The sequence below is a fragment of the Mya arenaria genome, chromosome 13 (genome assembly GCF_026914265.1).
Source record: "Mya arenaria isolate MELC-2E11 chromosome 13, ASM2691426v1".
In the NCBI taxonomy this organism is placed as follows: domain Eukaryota; kingdom Metazoa; phylum Mollusca; class Bivalvia; order Myida; family Myidae; genus Mya; species Mya arenaria.
Window position 1 is genome coordinate 45,612,249 of NC_069134.1, and position 18,458 is coordinate 45,630,706.

The 18,458-nt window shown below is 35.0% G+C and overlaps 1 pseudogene; it reads right to left on the reverse strand.

Annotated features, from left to right (window-relative positions):
* Window positions 1-1,487: 1,487 nt before the first annotated feature.
* LOC128215303 (uncharacterized) lies at window positions 1,488-4,829 on the reverse strand (annotated as a pseudogene).
* Window positions 4,830-18,458: the final 13,629 nt, after the last annotated feature.

Below are 18,458 nucleotides of genomic sequence, written 5' to 3' on the forward strand. Positions count from 1 at the left end.
AAACTTGAACCTGATTGCCTGAAAAGTTGACCGTTCAGATCGCTGTCGAGCATAGAACTAATCGCCACGACCATTATCCCGCCTAAACCGCCGACCAATAGCCATTGGTCACCTGACTTTTACACCCGATTAAACCGCGCACTAATATTTGCGCGCCAAAATGTTAAGACAAAAGTTCTGCGCTATACTACGTAACGCACAGAACTAGTAAGTCTGAACACTTCTTTTACAAATAACAAACACCTTTGCCGGGGCAGGACATGCGATAGAATTTACAAATGTTAGTGAAGTCGGCAATCAAATTCAAATCGTGAAACATTCATAATTTAAGTTGTTTTGTGATGAACAATTGTTTTCTCTAGACAATCATCAACATAGCCGTCTTTGGCCGTATCTGTCTTCCATCGACCGTGTCTCTTTAAACACCGGTCTGAAACTCCGTCAGCATTTGCTGCTACAGTAGCTCCACTTGCTCTTAAAGAATGAGTCCCCAAGTTTAATGTTGGAGCGACTAATTGTAACTTTGAAACTATGCATTCTCTAGCGCGGGTATAACTGATATTTTTGTTCTTTTTTAACAAAAAACATTTTTTGCCTGATCTGCATGCTGGCCTGAATAAAAACATATCTGAACCGATTACTAGCCCGGCGCATTTCATGTGACGCTCCAACATAAAAACTGGACAAGCCGATGTCGAACCCTTTGCAATTAAAACCTCTTTTCCCCCACGATAAATGTCTGTTTTGCTCTTCTTTATGCTAATAACTAAGTGTTCACTTTCAAATTTAACGTCATTACAAGTCAGTGCACTAAGCTCATCAAAACGTAAAAATCCAGCATAAGAGAGAAGAATCATTGCGAGATCCCGTAGAACTATCACATCCGTTGATTCAATAAACATGTCACAAAGCTTTATCAAATGCTCAGAATTTACAACGTCTTTTTTCTTAATGGGTTTTGAGTTTAAACGCTTTGCACATTCAAGCATTGATTTTACTACATTATTCTCGGTTGGATCTGTAAAATCATTTACAGAGTGGTACCACTTGATGGCATAAAACACTGCCGAAAAAACACTGGCAGATTTGTTATTGTCTATCAATGATGATAAATACATTGCAATATAAATGGAATGCGCTGGTCTATATTCGAATCCTTTCTCTATACAAAAGTCTATAAATCCCTTTGCTTGGTGATGATATTTCAAAACGGTGTTGTCCGCCCTAGCAGCTAAAAGGTGGCTTGCCATTCTGACGACCACATGTTCAGAATTGTCAATAATCGCCCCGGCTTCCTCGAACTTTCGTTTTAGCGTTTGTCTCAAGCCAATACCTGCAATACGTATATATCATGATACAACATGTACGTGTTCCGTATTCGCTTATGATTTAGATACGCGTACGTCAGTCTGTACCTGTAAAACCGTAATCATGACGTTTCTTCTAAACGTCAAGCATATCACAATTTAGCGCCAATAATCTGAAACTCAAGGGATCGTGCATAAATATCCCGTTTTTCCCTTTTCCCTGTAAGACTGCGCCTGTAAGGGGAAATTCATAAACATCTTTTACAAAACTTTTAAAACAATGTTTCCCAATAGTGAGTAACGGCCAAAATGGAGCCGATATCCACCTAAGAACAACCACTGTTCCTCTGCATTTTTCAGCAACCATCTTGTTTAAACATTCAACGATACGATTCGGCGGTGGAACAATCCAATTCATCTCTCCTACCCAGCTTTGCGTAAAGCAATCTATGGCTTCCGTACCTGGTACCCACCACCTTGAATTGAAACGATCACATTTATTGTTATAATGTGACGCAAATCTATAAACTGTAAATGGTCCCCATTTTGTGTCTAAAATTTTAAAATTATTATCACTCATTGACCAATCATCTGAATCTAAGCATCTGCTTAAATGATCTGCTTCTGCGTTATCCTTCCTCGGAATCCATTCTACAAACAAAATGATGTGGTTAACATCGCATATACGATGAATATCAAGACATATTTCGTGTAAATCGTCTTTTTTGCTTCCTGAAATCAGAATGTACTTTACATTTTTGTTATCTGTGTAAACCAGAACATTTTTACCCACAAAATTGTGCAGATTACTAAGCATAATTCGGCGTACAGCTTCCAATTCCCGCCAGGTAGAACTTTTTACCTTCTCTGCATCAGACCAAGTTCCGTGTACTTTTGAATTTTCTGCTACATCAGGAACTTTAATGTGTGTATTCAATTGCGATAAATCTAAACATTTAGACTCACATTCGGGAGCCTCGAATATGGGAACATGTCTTTGAGACGGAAACCGTCTCTCGCTAACATAGCGAACATACTCACTTCCGGGAGCATACCTCTGAGACTCGACCGGCCTCGCGCTATCTGAGCGCACCTGCCCACTTTCGGGAGCATATCTCTGAGACTCAACCGATCTCGCGCTATCTGAGCGCACCTGCCCACTTCCGGGAGCATACCTCTGAGACTCAACCGGTCTCGCGCTTTCTGAGCGCACCTGCCCATTTCCTGGGGCTATGTTCGAATAAACTAAGCAATTATTCTGAAAATACCTCTTTTCCGAGAGCAAACCATCGCAAACCCAGTCTGTGCGTGAGCTGCAATCCGTTTCGTCATCTGATGACGTCACTACCACATCAACTAGTAAACCTGAGGTACGATTACCATCATGATAGAAATCTACCCGTGAACCCTTACCAGAAACTACTTCACTAATCACGAATCCGCCGTAGCCCAAACTGCTTGCGTCTGACCAAAGACTAAACTCAGTGGTTTTGTCATATACCAAAGACTTGCCTTCTATGTTCAATCGTCTTACATTTTCCCGCCAAAACGACAATTCATTTATGGCGTTTTCGTTTACCTTGACTGGAGCATTCCAACTAGCTCTACTATCAATACAACGATGCAAATATCTGGTCATTCTACAAACGATCTTACCGAGCACACTTTGTAATGAAACAATTTGGCCAACGATACCTGCTAAAAACGCACTCTGACCAGATCCAGCTTATCGCATGCGAGCTGAAACTTTATAGAGTCTATCGCTATTTCTAGCCTATCTATCCGTTCACAAGAAATGAAAATTCTATTTGATTCATAGTCTAGCGTGTGACCTAACCAGTTACCGATGCGTTTCGGGTACCAACTGCATTTGTCTTCTGCCAACAAAAAACCAAATTCCCTTACTGACTGGTGAATGAATGAACTTGCTTACATTGCTTTTGTTCGGTGAATGTGGCCGCCTATGTCGTCATCAAGGAACATAATAATCTTGTGACCTAGAGATCTCCAATATTTGACCAACACCCTTAATGTTTTACTAAAAATAAACCCAGCGGTGGAAATACCGAATGGCAAAGATTTATATACATACCATTTATCCTCCCAACAAAATCCGAGATATATACAATGATCTGGGAAAATATCGATATGGTGATAGGCGCTTTTTAAATCAAATGTGAATATGTATGTGCCTTTTTCAAATAATGTTTCTGCAACCTTAATGTCCTCGTATTTCATTCGAAACAGATGCAAACATTTATTAATGTGTCTACAGTCTAAGACGAGTCTAGGCTTACCATTTCTATTATACGCTACTGTAAGAGGATTCACTATATGAGGTTTCTCCTTAACCTCTGAAACGACACCCTTTCTAACCAGGGAAGCAATTTCTCCCTCTACAAAACTGGGATTAGCCCTTGCAGACTTATTATTTCTCATCTCGATTCTCTCTGGAATCACCTTAAATGGTAACATAACTATTGGCAACCACATCTAAAATGTATTGATTGTCGGACGTTTCCGACCACTTACTTAGGTGTTTCTTTAAACTACCGACTGGAGTTACGTCATTTATGCTAGAGTCCACCCTATCTTCTTTTAAAGGGTTGATTTCTATAGATGGACTTACTTGCCTCTCCACTTCCGCTTGAGTAGGTTCCGGATGATTCGTACCTGAATCTTTTACGTCAGTAACCAAGCAATTCATAAAACTACTTATCTTGTTATTCTGCTGGCTTGTGTTCTGCGGGCACTCCATTTTCCAATGGCCAGATTTCCCACACATGAAACACAATCCGGGACGCTGCCTGCTCGTCTGTGCGATGTGCAACGCCTGTTGTAATCCCGGCTGCTGTTCCGGTCGGCGATACGGCCAGTTCTTACGCGGCCGCTACTTGTCCGACTTGGCCTTTCTGCTGGCTCGAGCTTCGGCCTTGTATATGCGCTTCTCGTCATCGCTGTCGTCTGCAATGGGATTGGCCTCGTACTCCGAAACAACACGCCAACCCAACTCGGACGTGTCGGCCAAAAACACCAGTTTCTGGCGGTGTTTCAGCAATTCAGTAGCTAGAAAAACACAACGTAATTGGCGTTATAATGCGCTTTATATGAAGTACTTATTATTTATACATGTGTATATTGACTAAGATGCGCAATGCTTCCAATCTTATAAATGACCATGCATGTGGTCACTATAATCCGTGTTATGTACACAGATAAATTGTTATCGAAAAAGAAAATATCGATGTTATGTTAACCTTGAACAATAGCCTCGTGTGCGGCGGTTAAATTTTGCGCCTGGACGTGCGACCCTGCTGTTTCAATTTTCTCTAATACCCTAGAATTAATCTTGTACTGCTCCTCGTTACTTTTCCTTTTAAATTTAGGAATGTCAAGTAAAGACGAGGGTTTATCACTTATCTTAGATATCATCCCGCTGATTCTTCCGAGTAACTCCTGGTTGTTTGTCCTCATCACTTCCATGATTTTTTGTTCAATCCGTTTGTCCATAACATCTGACATTTCGGACGTCGCCGTGTTTCAAGCAAAAGTTGACCGTTCAGATCGCTGTCGAGCATAGAACTAATCGCCACGACCAGTATCCCGCCTAAACCGCCGACCAATAGCCATTGGTCACCTGACTTTTACACCCGATTAAAACGCGCACTAATATTTGCGCGCCAAAATGTTAAGACAAAAGTTCTGCGCTATACTACGTAACGCACAGAACTAGTAATTATCAACAATATCATCGAACACAGGTAATTTTGTATTAATCCCAGTGCGAAATTGTCCACGTAGAGTATTATCCCATTTAAATTTAACATCAGTGTATGTATCGTACTATTCGAGAAATTATTACAATATAATAAAAACTGTATTGGAGCGTGATCGCTCCATTCATTGAAATCGCCAATAGTAAAGTTGGATATCAATGAAAAGTTACATTCATGGGTCAATAAGTAATCAATTACGGAAGATCCGTTATGAGAATAAAAAGTATGTTTACAACTGTCACCAATTCTACCGTTTAAAATGCGAATACAAGTTGATTTACAAAGATCTAGCAATTTAATCCCATGACTATTATGTACATTTTCAACAGAGGCCCTAACAGAGGCATAATCAGGGACAAAGTCTAGGTCGTCAAAAACAGTTTTAACATTATCATGTGTAATAAAATCGCATTTGTTGCCTACACTATTAAAATCACCAGATAAAAATATTTTACCAAATTCAGAAAAATATGTGATGTCATTTTCTAGAATTTCAAATAGATCTACGTTAAATGTATTCTAACTGGCGAACCTTCGCCCCATATATAAGATGCACAAATATATACATCCTCTTCAGTATTAAAGAAACTACGATCTAGTTTTAGCCAGATAATGCTATCATAATGGTTTTTTACAATTTAAGTGCCGTTTGCTAGATGGTCTTTAAAGTAAATAACGATACCACCGCTATTTCTACGGGCGTTTTTGTGTTGAAATTTTCTGTAGAAATTAAACGAACTGTAACCGCTTAAATTAACGTTACTAGATGAATTTGTCCAAGTTTCATATAAAAAAACAAATATCAAATGAACTAATCAAATCAGTAAAATCAGTATTGCTCTTTTTGCAATCAGTTAAACCATTGATGTTTCACGACAGGATGGACACCTCACCGCCGTCGGGTCCCTATGCCCTCACAGCAGTTCCGTCGATGTAGAGGGTGTCGTATAATTCTATGGAATCTTTTCCGTGAATTTTTGCATTCCTTATTGTACCAAGCTTTATCTTTGTTTAAACATTTCTTTATTGTAGCTACGCGAGTGCTAAAACTAGCATTTGCACTGTCATGGAATAACTGTCCTATTTCATAGACAATATCATTTATATTGTTAATATTAATATCATTCGTTTGTTGCAACGCTTCTAATTCGTTAACAATATAATTTATTTTATCTTTATTAATGTTATCAATAAAAATGTCGCTTTTATCATTTTCCCATGACACCATACCAATAGCACCTTTTCTCACAGGTTTACTTTAGAACCCATCATCCAGGGGTTGACAATTATCTTTTTTTTATTACAGGCCATGTTCTTTTGTAAACTTCCAGATTGAGAAGTGCCTAGATACCAGGCTAGTATTGTTTACATCATCTGATACAATCAACTGGAACAAAGCTTAAATGGCTGCCTGACCTAACTTAACAATCGAATGGCAATACATCAGACTAGAAGATAGTATTGAGATGGACAAAATGAAACCTGAGCCTACCAAAGCTGACAGATTGCACAAGAAACACATAAATGCAGGTATATGCTGAGATAATGTAATTATTTTTTGAAATTTCTCATTCATTTAGGAAGAACAGTTGAAACAGAGTTGGCCAAAAAGGTATATACATTTTGAATTCTAATTCAATTGAGAACTTTACTGGCCATCACAGTTGGTAAAATGCTAGACTACCAATATAAATGTGCCTGGCTTGAATCATTAAAGCTGATGAATGTTCTGGTGTGTAGCCAGGATGTGAATAGGTAATGCATATCACTTTAAATGTTTAAGCTGCACTCTCACAGATTGACTGTTTTAACAACTTTTTTTTATTTTTTGGTATTGAATGAATTATTTTTTATGTGAATTTCTGAACACTGGTTGAGTGGTCATAACAGACAATAGGAAAAAGTGGATCGATGTTTTCTTATATTAATTCGGTCATAAAAGACAACCAATAATTATTGGATCGCTATTTTCATATTTTAATACAGTCAAAAGATGATGTTCTATGCCAAAAATCTCTAATTTATAAAGCATTAGTAACGCTTTTAACCATGAAACCATTAATTACGAATGTAAATATAAAAACATGATCTTATCTTTAGTCAGCAGTCTTATGTCATCAGTTTTCATACTGCTTTTCGTTAGTTATTTCCAAAGCCAAAAGTAAAAGAAGTTGTCAAAACCTTCAATCTGTGAGAGTTCAGCACCCTCACAGATTGAACGTTTTGACAACTTATTTATTGTTTGTCTTGGAACGTGCCAATTTATGCGAAAATGCATGTAAACCATTCATATAAGACTGCTGACAAAATATAAAAAAAAATTATATTTAAGTTCAACATTTGATGTTTTATGCATTTTTCTTAAACTGTTGGTAACGCGTTAATCCATAAAACATTAGTTTTCGAATTGAAATATGAAAATCTGCAACCTAATATTTTGTCAGAAGTTGTATATCACTGGTTCAGATATTTACGCAAAATATTGCTCATTCCAAGACAAAAAAAATCAAAGTTGTAAAAACAGTAAATCTGTGAGAGTGCAGCTTTAAATGACTTTGAATGTTTTGATTGGGCTCAATTCTCACCTAAACTTTTATAGTTTAACTTTTGTGGCACCTAAATGGTTTGTTTATAACACCATTACATGTGTTTATGTATAAAATTGTTCACCGTCTGGAAGGTAGAAAAGGGCGTGTTACGTACTGTTATCACAGCCATGACAGAAACCAAATTGAGGAGCTGGTACGCCCTAAGGAAGAATTGCGCTTCTGGTTGGAGCAGCGGTGTTCGCCTGCCATATACCAGCACTTAGTTTGTCATAGAGAGCATTTCTGAGCAGTAATGAAGACCAGTAACTATGCAGGTATGTCATAATAACAATTTTGGTTTATATATATTTTTTTTTATAAATTTAGCATATGTTGAGAAGATATTTATTTCAAGATTGAAGGCACACACTAAAGATTGATGCCCAAAAATATATTTCTAATTTTATTGCATTATCATTTCTAACTCATTTGACTTAAATCATCAAAGTAAAAGAAATGCAAATGATTAAGCTGCAGATATACAAATGTAAGCATTATTTCGGCACATTTTTAACTGGGGAAATTGTTGCTACATTGTACTTGTCTATTAATTATAAAACACATTTATAATTAATATTTTTAATCTGTACACAAATCATACGCCTTTTTTGTTTTAATCATCAATGTCAAAGAGTCTTACATGATAATGCATTAAAGCTGTACTCTCACAGATTGAACGTTTTGACAACTTTTGTTTTGGAACGAGCCAATTTTTGCGAAAATCCATGGAAAACAGTTAATATATAAGACGGATGACAAAAAATAAGATTGCAGATTTATATATTTAAGTTCAAAAAAAATTTATGCATTTTTTCTTAAACCGTTAGTAAGGGTTTAAGCCATAAAACATTAATTTTTGAGCGGAAATATGCAAATCTGCGATCTGATCTTTTGTCAGCAATTTTTTATCATTGGTTTGCAGAAAGTAGCTCTTTTCAAGACAAAATATAAAAAAAGTTGTAAAAATGGTATATCTGTGAGAGTGCAGCTTTTAAATAAAAACATGCATTAATTTATATAAACCCTTTAAAACAAAGACATTTCCTAAATCCAATAAAAGATAATTAAATATTGATGCAGAGTTCATTTAGAATATATCATCTTTTTTGCAGGTGTTACAGTGTAATTCGCACCAGTGTGTTTTCTGTGGAGATAAAGAGATGGTGTCCAGCGATGAAGACCCAACTCCAGATCTGACCTTGTTAGACCAATTTGAAATAACTGTGTGGCAAATGGGAAAAACCTGTAGTCAGGAATGCACTTAAATCATCAAAAGAAAAGTGTGAAATTAATCTTGAATAACTTGACATTTATTGTGTTTGACATATTAATTCATGGTGCAGTGAAAAAATGCTTATTTTTTCATGGTTATTTTAATTTAAAATTTGTAGGAGGGAACATCATTATGTGGTTTCATTTTCATCGTCAGATCAAAACCCATGTACATGCACAAATGAGCATTTGAAAATATCAAAATGGTACTTGTTGTATGAAGTTTAAGTTAAATAACATAATAAACAATTTTTTTTAATCAATTTCAATTTATTATGGACCCTTCGAAGAAGAGGAGTATATTGCTTTGCACATGTTGGCCGATCTATCCATCTGTCCGCCAGTAGATCAAAGCTTGTCCGGGTAATAACTCAACAATTCCTTGACCTATTCTCAAAAATGACATGAAAGTTGGGCTTAACCAATAGATGACCCCATTTGATTTTAGGGATCATCGGGTCAAAGGTCACAGTGACCTTGAACAGGTAGGTGTCAAAGCATGTCTGAGTGATAACTTAACAATGCCTGGACCTATGGCCCTTCAAACTCAAAATGGAGGCTAAGCCTGACCAGTAGATGCTCCCTATTGATTTAAGGGGTCACTGTCACATTGACCTTGAATACTTAAAGGTTATCCGAATAATGACTGGACAAAGCCTGCACCCATGGCCGTTAAACAACTTGACTTTGAGATCGGGCCTGACCAGTAGATGGGCCCTATTGATTTGTCACAGATACATTGAATGCAAAAAGCTTGCCTGTGTGACAACCCGGCAAAGCCTGCACCCATGGCCTTCAAAACTTGACATTAAGGCTGGCGTAATCAGACGATGACCCCTTTGGATTTGGAGGTCAAGGTCACAACTCCAATATTGGTCATTAAAACTATGTCATCTATTTCCTGCTGTCAAGAGGGTACATGTTTATCAGCAAATACCAGCCATCATCTGAATATGATTAAAACTGAACCAACTACCCTCATACTTTGAATGGTCTTAAAACTGCCTCAGAGGTATCTTATGTCAATGAAAAACCAGCTGTCATTTCGGTCAATGCATATTTCATTCAATTGTCCAACTATTCTAGACAACATGGCGCTTATTAATGCTGCAGATTTGAAGTTTAGGACATTAGTTTTTTTTTCTTCAGCACCATAAAGAATTAATTTTACTTTTATAATAAAAACGAACTAGAAAACACATTTTGAAGATATCAGTTTTTTTCTTGGTATGATGCCACAGCAACATGCAGATTTGTTTTCACTTTTATAAAGAAAGAGTAACAAGAGCACAAATTTTGTAGATATCTCGAATCTGTTGTCAGATAGAAGTTCTGGGAGGCATTTTCAGGCTTGAAAGAGCATCATATTAAAGTTATATTTTCATTCTGTCCCTTGAATCTTGGGTATAGTTTGTATTGTATTTGCATTTTAAAGACATTGGCTTCAACAGACCCTAATTAGATGAAGGCATGTAATTGCTTACTGAAACTGTTGTAAGCGACGTTCTAATAGGATATATTGAAGCCTTTCTAACATAATGAATATGCATTTAAGTGATTTAAAGCGGTTCAAACTTAGGAGACTTGAATTAAGAATCTTAGAGGCCATTGGATACATGATTAAGTAGGGCCGATATGTTTGTGCTTATTATAATCACATTTATCTTGCTTCAGTAACATCACCGACAGTCTTTTAGCGCTTTCAGCGCTTTGATTTATCTTTCTACCGCATCGCTCAATGACTGGATGCCTTTGTTAGCAGCCTGACGAAGCCTTTGTAGGTCCGTCAAGAAGTCAACCCCCTTGTCGTCATCATTGCTTCTACAGACAATGCAAATGTAAGGGAGTTTGATTGATTTGGGTCATTGGTCGCGCTCATTGCGATCAATATGTTGACATTTGAAATGGCGCCAGGTACTACATGCAAAAATGGGATGCAATAAATCAATCAAAATTAATATGAAAAAACAATCATTATGAATCGTACAATTTTATTGACAAACATGTTAAGACATGAAGCACGCGGTATTGGGAGACAATTATACTTTTATGTTATCAAAACACCCGATAAATAAAAGACATAATGACGATTTTATTAATATTTATGATATTGTTTTTACATGTATTCGAAAGTTTCAACCAGACGACATTGCCTGATATGATCTGTCACGTGTCGTTATATAATTCCCAATTTGATCAACTAGTTCAGAAACTTTGTTCGTGAGCGAACCTTTGGACGTTTTTCCTGAATGAGTTAGATAAATCTGTGTGTTATATGATGCCGAGTGTCAGATTAATGTTATCACACGCCCTTTTCTGGTAAAAATAACAAAAAAGCTACCTGTTTCACCTACTGTGATGATGATCCACATACTAAACTGACAAACCAATGGTATTTCCCGCGCTACACGCTTTGCAGAAAATAAGTACCCGGATGAATGTTGAACAAAATTTATATATCCGATCATTTTAATTTTAATTCCGCTTTTCGATAACTGCGCAGTGTGACAAAATAGTCTAATTTAAGCGTGTAATTTAAACTAATAATTTAATTGTATGCTTTTTGTTTTATTTTATGCTTTGAGATCGAGAAATAAACTTTTAAACATGCAATCATTTAATAAAATAAATGTCTTCCTACTTAAACCACAGGTCAATCTGGCCCCTTAAAGCATGTTTTTGATTGCACAGATAATTCTTTGTCTAGAATTTCGTTAATGATAATATTTTTTTTAAGTATTTAATTCATTTTATTCATACCGTACACTTTAAATCCCGCCTTCGGCACTATCATACTGAACGTGAATGAGTTTATTGCAAACATATCTATCTGATGTATAAACATTTACAAGAATGCCAATTTAATGTATTTCTATTAATTTAAGTTTAACCCGTTATACATTTCGTGTATGGCAGATATAAATCGGCTATAAAACCACATTGAAAACGTAAAATATGGGTTATTGTGAAAAATGTATTTATCAAGAAATCATTTTACATACAAGATTATTACTTCAGAAAAAAATGCCTTAAACACTGAAAAACGTCAAATAAACAAGTGTACGGCACAGTCATCCGGGTTTTAGTAAAAGTCCAATTCTTCTAAGAATTAACACAGTTTTTAAAGTGCTTCTCTCTTTCATTTTTCTTTCAATCCCTTATTATTTATTTGGACCGCAGGGGAGTTGGCACGTGCCAGCTGATTAACTTAATTGCCGTCAAAATTCAATTTATTTCAAGTAGACTGATAGTGTGTTCTTGGCCTTTCGTAAAACAAGTTGACGTTATGTCGTATCTTGTCAATTATGATATATAATGAAGAAATGGCAGTCACTTTGTAAATTAAGTTGATTAGTGTTTACTATGGCATTTTAATGTATATTAGAAAAGGAACAGCTGAAAATAGAATGGCCATCCTATGTGAACTAATCAGTTAAAATAGTAATTGTTCCACATTATTTAACAAACCAGGGACATCTTATTACATAGTTGTGTGAACGAAACAGATAGTCAATTATTAAGATTTGTACAATGTACATCACCGTCTTCGAAACTACATATAACATTTATATATACATACATATATATAAGCACCGAAAACACATATGTATGATCAACGAAGGTAAGGATGAACAGAATTACCATTATATTCATTATTCATAGATGTTTAAATCTCCGATCAAGTTTTTGGCATATTAACAAAATTGCGACCAGACAATAGATTACTAGTATACCCTCCACGAAACTTTTAAGTGTGACACTACTAAATCTTCATTATTTTCTTTTATTTCTTAATTCTATTCAACCAAATTTTTAACACAGAATAAGTATACAGATACCGATAACGATATATTACGCTATTTATTTTTTAATTATTCAGACAATTAAATTGCATTTGTGCGTTATATAGCCTAACCCGTTAAATGCACGAGGAAATCGCTCTGTGTCGCGAAATAAAGTCGCACGTGGTTAAATATACAGTAGACCCATGAAAAATAAAAAGTGACTCGGATGTCGCTACAAGAAAGGAGGGTAGCAGTTGGATTGACTTGGGCAGGTGACTCGATGGAGGTATGTTTATACTTTTTACATTTACAAGTTAATGAATTGCTTTGAAATATCAAAATTAATATTAAACAATTGCGTTATAACTGCCTTTCTACCTGGCATAGATTTTGACTGCATGATATACCAATTTAGTACCGTTACCATAAGGTTTACCCGTTCTTTAATGGTACCGTTTTATACTTCACTAAGGCTGCATAGCGCGTTTTAAATTACCCCTACAATATTTTAAAATATTAATTATTATTATCTTAAATAAAAATACATGAAACAATTTAAATACAATTTTCAAGTTTGTACAAATTTTATTAAAAGCGTTAATGCTCATAATGCAAAAGTAATCCTGTTATACAAGTAAGCACTGTATAATCGACATTAGATCGTTTTTGTCGCATTAATGATTTCAGGTTGCTAGAAGAATGGGCGTTCATAGAAACACAATTGCTAAACTAAACAAGTACCGGACAACGGAAAGGGTTAAATAATGCATTATTAGTTAAAAAAAATGAAACTCACAAATTTATTCATGCTACATTGTATAATAATTTGTGGTTTTACCTTTTTGACAAATGTTACAAGTCTTTATATATTGATGCAAACATGAATATTTTGCCTTAAACATAATGAAGTTATAAATGTACGTCTGTCACGTATCTTTCCTGGAACTTTCATTGAATTACGTCCACTCTTTCCTAAAATATTTCACAATTAAACTTGTCGCACTTATAAGTTTCGTCAAATGTCTGACGTTTGTTCGATTCAATAATACGAGTATTTGCCAAATGTTAATCAAACGATTGCTTTTAAAACGTCAATTGATACTTGACAGAAATGTGATAAGGGCCTTTAATAAGACAGAACATACAATTTAAAATATTGTAATCCTGACATTTCTTAGACACACTGAGCATGGATATTTTACCATTTTAACATCGGTTATAAGAGTCCGTATAATTTAAGGTTTAAATATATATATATACATTCCTCGGGTCCCAAAGACCACTCAGATCAGAGCAGTACCAGGCCCGTTTGAAACCTACTTCACACTTGGGAGTTTATGAGTCTGTCCCCACTGGGAGCGCATTAACTGGGCACTGCTGATTGAGAGATATTTGGATATCTGTTTGATATAGTTAAAATTAACACTTATGTCTATATGTGTTCATAGGCGGTGGTCACGCTATCAGACCCCCACTTCCCCTTTCCCACTTATGGCCATGCCATAACCCAGGACCGCCAATTTGACTTTAGTTGTACCTTTGTGTTGCAACATGTACATAAAACAAAGAAAACATTATATGGAAATCATTTTTGGCAAACTCGTACAGTTTGATAAAATGTACATCTCATGAACAAGGCCATTTGAATCGAAAACGTCGATACGGCAGAAAAGGTTCTCCTGGCCGAAACAACACTTAAATTCAATAATTTATTTTATTTAATAATTTGTCAATGCTCAATACAACATCATTCAATGCATCTATTTTAAACTATCATCTCATAATTTTGCTGGATAAGTAGCTTAGTTATTAATTTACTTGGAAATCTTCATAAAATCCATATGATTCAACATTTCACTACTACATTCTTGTAGTTTAGGCTCTTCATTGGCAAAAGGCCGTATGAACGTCAGTGTTCTTTACGAAAAGCCACGGCATTTTGCGAAAAGCCTGGCTTTTTGCGGCTTTTCGCGAAAAGCCCAGCTTTTCGCACTTTAGTCATACCGACAGTTTAGTAAGTGCCCCGGAACATTCGGAGCTCCTCGGCCGTTTTTTCAAAAACCACCTCGGATGTATGCCGGTACATCTGTTGAAGTAGTCCGTATTTTTTTTTAATAAAAGCATTAATTAAATGTAGTGTTTAAGAGTTGTATTCATTGCTCTCAGTTTAAATTGATTGCCAGTGAAGTGTATTATTGCAAACATAATTACGATTCCCAAGAGTTAAGTCATAAATTTTAACTTCTAAATAAGATTACTACGCGATCTATTTGCAGCGGACTTAAACTTTTTAAGTATGTAAACCGTCCATATACATCCGAGGTCGTTTTTGAAAAAATGGCTGAGGAGTTCCGAATGGCCCCGGAAATGGGGTATGACTAAAATACGAATATAGCTTTTTTGACTAAAATGTTATTTTTGATGAAAATAAGTTATTTTCGCGAAAATAACATTTTTGACAAAAATTAAGTTAGTTTTTGGATAAAATATAAAAAAAAATGTTTTTTTTTTTTTTTTGGGGGGGGGGGGGGGGGTGAATAAGTTTTGGTAAAACTCTGAAAATCGGGAAATTTTGGGCGAAAATAACATTTCGGAAAAAATGTAGTTAGTTTTTGGATAAAATAAAGTTATTTTCGCGGAAATAAGTTTTGGTAAAAATCTGAAAATAGGGTTAGTTTTGGCGAAAATAACATCTTTGACAAACATGTTGTTAGTTTATGGCTAAAATAAGGTATTTTCGCGAAAATCGGTAAAAATCTGGAAAGTTTTGGCGAAAATAACATTTTTTTGAAAATTATGTACTTAGTTTGGGCTAAAACAAAGTTATTTTCGCGAAAATAATATTTTAATAAATATCTGGTAAGTTTTGGCGAAAATACCATTTTTGACAAAAAAAGTAGTTAGTTTTTGGATAAAATATTTAGTTATTTATTATTATTTTATTTTTTTTGGGGGGGGGTGAAATAAAATCCAAGTAATTCATTAAGTCTATCTGCCCAACTACCTGCTGGAAACATTTTAATTTTACGAATGTTCTTTAAATTTTTACCATAAAAATCGGGATGAGCAATACTATCAGCAATGAGCGATTAAGACTATTATTGTTGCAGGACATATCTTTGATTGTTCCCCTTTAGTTTTATCGTGTACCTGCTGCAGTAGCAATAACGGTCTATAATTATGGGTCATTGTCTTTAACTTAATCCGCTTAATGACAAACAAGTGTTGTATAACCACTTTGATGTTGCACATTTCGGAGGGAGGTGTGATCAACAGAAACGTGTCAAAATACTATCAATAATCATAACATAACATAACATAACATATCTTTATTCAGCATTAAACGGCATGTGCACATTTATAGCCATATAATAAAGTACAATATGGAACAATGAAGACACAGATTATTTACAGAGAGGTCAAACATTCAACAAAGTAGGTGTCATGTTACAAAAAGACATAGTAACAATTTACATATTTCAATACGCTAAGATTTACATTCAGATAAATGATCAATAATGAAGTGTTATTGCTGTAGCATTTGTTCTAAGGCAAAATGCGAAATAGATAAACTTCGCTAAGTTGTTAATACAGTGAACAGATGTTGATGACAAAAGATTGTCAAATTTATTAAGATTCGGCCACGAGTTATAATAAGGTTTGAGATATTGTTGTCGGAGGAGTTTGTATTTAGGACATACGAGTAAGAAATGATATTCACTTTCTACTACATTCATGTTACAGTGTAAGCATATACGTTCCGATCTTATAATGTTTATATACCTTCCAGTTTCAATGGCTAGGTCATGTGACGAAAGTCTAAATTTTGTAATAGCTATTCTATATTTATTTTCATTAACGCAGTTTAGATATTTTTCAAACTGAAAGTCATGCTTAAACCTTGCGTATGATGATAGTCTACTTGAGTTGTTAATGTTTGCATACCAAGTTTGCTTATATATATCGACGATGCGTTGTTTAATTAATTCAAAGCTGATATCAGCAGTGTATTGATTTTGCCAGATGTTTGTCATACCTATTTGGTTTAATATTACTTTAATTTGATTAGCCCAATTTTTGCCTCCATATATGTTATTGTTATCAGCGTCAGTCTTGAGAAATGTATATGCATTTACCAATAACGCATTATTTGATTTTAATATTTTAATCCAATATTTTATCATTATTAATCGCCTAGCTATTATCATAGGGAAGCGCCCAAGTTCACCGTATAATCCGTCTAAATTGGTCGACTTTTTTACGTTTAAAATTTTTCGGAGAAATTTACAATGGATTATTTCTATATTTTTAGATTCGTGATTTCCCCATACCTCTGCACTATAGTTAATAATTGGTGAAACAAGACTGTCGAATAGTTTGCATTTATCAATTGAATGTAACTCGATTTGGTTGAAAACGATAAATAAGTTATGGAGTGCGTATGAAGCGTGCTGTGCTAGTCGCTTTTGTGTTCTAAACCAATTGCCATTTTTAAAGAAGTGGATGCCCAAATATTTGAAGGATTTTACAACGTCTAGTAAAGTATTACAGAGTAAGAATTCATTGTTTGTGTGACGTCCATTTTCAAATATCATAACTTTTGTTTTGGTGGTATTTATTTTTAGTCCCCAGTCATTGCAATATCGTTCCAGGTCATTTAACATAGACTGTAATGCTTCTGGTGTTTGAGCGAATAACACCGAATCATCTGCAAAGAGTAACAGAAATATCTTGATTTCATTTGCTGTAAAAATACCAGCTATATCAGCGTTAATATTATTTATAATGTCGTTCACGAAAAATAAAAACATTAGACTGGAACTTGGATCCCCTTGTTTAACACCGATATTTGATTCAAAATACCGTGATGTGTTCGAATTATACCGTACACAAGATTTGACAACGCTATACATAGCTTGAAGCGCCTTTACCATTTTTGAACTCACATTTTCGTTTAGTAGTTTTTGCCATAGATGCAATCTATCTATTTTATCGAAACATTTTTCATAATCTATAAACGCACAATACAATTTCTTTTTTGAGCTAAGTGTTTTAGAAATAATTGACTGTAAAATAAAAATACAATCAACTGTAGACTTTTCCTTTTGAAAACCAAACTGATTCGTTATAATTTTTTCATGTTCTTTTGACCATTTTGTGAGCCTATTTAATAGTACCTGTGAATATATTTTTCCTATAATATTTATCAGAGTGATTCCTCTGTAGTTTTTGGGATCCTCTATGTCCCCCCCCCCCCCTTTGAAGATTGGTACAATTATGCCCAGTCCCCATGAGTTTGGATATTCGCCGTTATTAAATAGAGTATTAAACAGTTTGAGTAGAAATCCAGATGTTTGATCGAAAGAATGTTTAAAAATTTCTGCGATTAAGTTATCATTGCCCGAACTTTTATTATTATTTTGAGAAAAAACGGCGTGTTTAAGTTCATCGTAGTTTATATCTATGTCCAATTCGTCGTCATAATTAATAATCGGATTATGGGTATCATTGTCAGCATTAGTATATGATTCAGTACCATACAAGGTCTCAAAATGAGAGTATAAGTCGTCAACACTTAGATTTTCGGCATTACTATTATTGCTTTTGTATTGCTGTTTGATCTTTTTCCAGAATTGTCTTGGTTTTGTTGCTAAATTACGTAGTGTATTCTTTTCTCTAATTTTAAATTTATTCTTTTCTCTTCGCTTAACTCGGTTATAATAAGCTTTA